Source organism: Suricata suricatta, chromosome 12, assembly GCF_006229205.1.
Source record: "Suricata suricatta isolate VVHF042 chromosome 12, meerkat_22Aug2017_6uvM2_HiC, whole genome shotgun sequence".
In the NCBI taxonomy this organism is placed as follows: domain Eukaryota; kingdom Metazoa; phylum Chordata; class Mammalia; order Carnivora; family Herpestidae; genus Suricata; species Suricata suricatta.
Window position 1 is genome coordinate 17,849,785 of NC_043711.1, and position 2,789 is coordinate 17,852,573.

General features: G+C 41.4%; 1 protein-coding gene and 1 pseudogene across 3 annotated transcripts in view; one reads left to right on the plus strand and one right to left on the minus strand.

The window, feature by feature from the left end:
- Positions 1 to 2,789, minus strand: part of QRICH1 (glutamine rich 1) — a 50,888-nt gene that overhangs the window by 20,990 nt on the left and 27,109 nt on the right. The window lies entirely within an intron of this gene.
- On the plus strand, positions 2,274 to 2,763 carry LOC115275475 (annotated as a pseudogene).

Genomic DNA, 2,789 nt, shown 5'->3' on the forward strand with positions numbered 1-2,789 from the left:
CCCCCTCCCTCTCTCTCTCTCCACCTCCTCCCTCCCCGTCCCATGCTCTCTCTCAAATAAACATTAAAAGAAAGGAAGAAAGAAAACATTATGCTTATGCTAAGGGAAGTCAGTCACAAAGACTAAATATTGTATGATTCCATTTATACGAATGTCCAAATAGGCAAATCTATAGAAATAGAAAATAGACTGGTGGTTGTCTAAGAGCACAGGCTTGGGGAAAATATAAAGGGTAATGGGTACAGGCTTTCTTTTTTGGGTTGATGAAAATGTTCTAAAATTGATGTAATTGATGATTGCAGAACTCTGTGAGTACATTTAAAAACTACTGAATTGTATACTTTAAATAGGTGAATTATATGAGAATTAGATCTCAGTAAAGCTATTACTAATTAAAAAGATAAGCAAGGTTATGTAAAGAGCATAACAGACCTTGAAGTCAGACTTGAATTTGAATTGCTGCTATACTTTGCTAGCTGTGAGTCCCCTTAGATGTCATTTAAAGGGAAGAACACCTAACTCTTTACAGAGTTATGAACATAAAATAATATTTACCAACACATAGTAGGTGTTCAAAACATAGGTTTCTTTCCAAATAAGCATATTTCTTCTTTGTAAACTTTGTTTTGAGAGAGAGGGTGTGAGCGGAGGAGAGGCACAGTTAGAACCCCAAGCAGACACCGTGCTATGAGCATGTAGCCCAATGCGGAGCTTGATTCCACAACCATGCAATCATGACCTGAGATGAAATCAAGAGTCTGACAAGCATTATTTCTTTACACAGTGAATCTCAAAATACAGCTTCCAGGCCAACAGCATCACTACCCAGGCACTTGACAAATTCTCAGATCCCACCTCAGAACTAGTGAATCAGAAACTCTGGGGAACAGGCCTAGCAATCTATCTTAACAAGTCTTCAGGTGACTGATGCATGCCCAAGTTTAGAACTATGAAACCAATTACTATTGAAGCCTTTTTGGTTCTAAGATCCTCTCAAACTATTGAGGACCCCCATAGCTTTTGTTTACATGAATATAGATATTCATATTTACTGTATTAGAAATTAAAACTAGGGCACCTGGGTGGTTTGGCTGTTTAAGCATCTGGCTCTTGGTTTTGGTTGAGGTCATGATCATGGGTTCATTGGTTTGAGTGCCACACTGGGCTCTGCTTAACAATATGGAGCCTGCCTGGGATACTCACTCACTTGCTCGCTCGCTCACTCTCTCTCTCTCTCCCCCCTTCCCCTGCTCACACTCTCTCAAAAAAAAAAAAATTTTTTTTAAAAAAAAGAGTCTGTCGATGTGGCAAACCTCATTGTAAAACACAAACTAGGATATCATACAAACCTTGTTAACATAAATACATTCTTATGAAAAGGCATACCTAGATTTTTTGGGCTCCCTCCAAAAATATGGGTTTTTACTTTTTTAATGTTTATTTATTTTGCGACGGAGCGGCAGCAGGGAGGGGGCAGAGAGAGAGGGATAGAATCGAAGCCCTGACCTGGGGCTTGATTTCACAAACCATGAGATTATGACCTGGGCCGAAATCAAGAGAGTTGGATGCTAACCAACTGACTCACACAAGCACCCCTTTCATCATTATATTTTTTATAGATCTGCTGAGATCTTTGATGTAACTAAGTTACTTGTTATAACTGGGGCAAAATGAACCTTGCCCATGTAAGACCACAACAAACTTAACTGATAAATGTGCATGTCCATGGGGCGCCTGGATGGCTTAGTTGGTTAAGGGTCTGACTTCAGCTCAGGTCATGATCTCACGGTTTGTGGGTCTGAGCCCCATATTGTGCTCTGTGCTGACACCTCGGAGCCTGGAGCCTGTCTCCCTCTCTCTCTGCCCATCCCCCACTCATGCTCTGTTTCTCTCTGTATCAATAAATAAACATAAAAAAAATTTTAAAGTGTGCATGTTCTCTTTTTTTAACTTTTTAAATGTTTTTTAAAATTTATTTTTGAGAGAGAGAGAGAGAGACAGACAGACACAGCGTGAGCAGGGGAGGGTCGGAGAGAGAAGGAGTCAAAGAATCTGAAGACAGGCTCCAGGCTAGCTGTCACCACAGAACCCAACACGGGGCTCGAACTCACAATCCATGAGATCATGACCTGAGCTGAAGTTGGATGCTTAACTGACTGAGCCACCCAGGCACCCCCAAAATGTCCATGTTCTAACAGCTCCACCAACAGGCCTTCTTATTCCCAAAGACAAAATACTATTGAAATTAGGCCAGTTAAAAACAACAGCTTCTGAGAGAGCTGGACGTCCGGCTTGTGAGCGGGCACCTTCGCTTCGCGTACGACCAAAGAGCGATTTAAAAATGGGTGATGTTGAGAAGGGCAAGAAGATTTTTGTTCAGAAGTGTGCCCAGTGCCATACCGTGGAAAACGGAGGCAAGCACAAGACTAGGCCGAATCTCCATGGTTTATTTGGGCAAAAGACGGGTCAGGCCCCTGGATTTACTTACACGGATGCCAACAAAAACAAAGGCATCACCCGGGGAGAGGAGACACTGATGGAGTATTTGGAGAATCCCAAGAAGTACATCCCTGGAACAAAAATGATCTTCGCTGGCATGAAGAAGGCAGGGGAAAGAGCAGACTTGATAGCTTATCTCAAAAAAGCTACTACGGAGTAATAGTTGGCTTTTGCCTTATTTATTACAAAACAAAAATGTCTCATGACTTTTTTTATGTGTACCATATTTAAATTGATCTCATACACCAGAATTCAGATCATGAATGGCTGATTGAATATTTCTTTTGGAC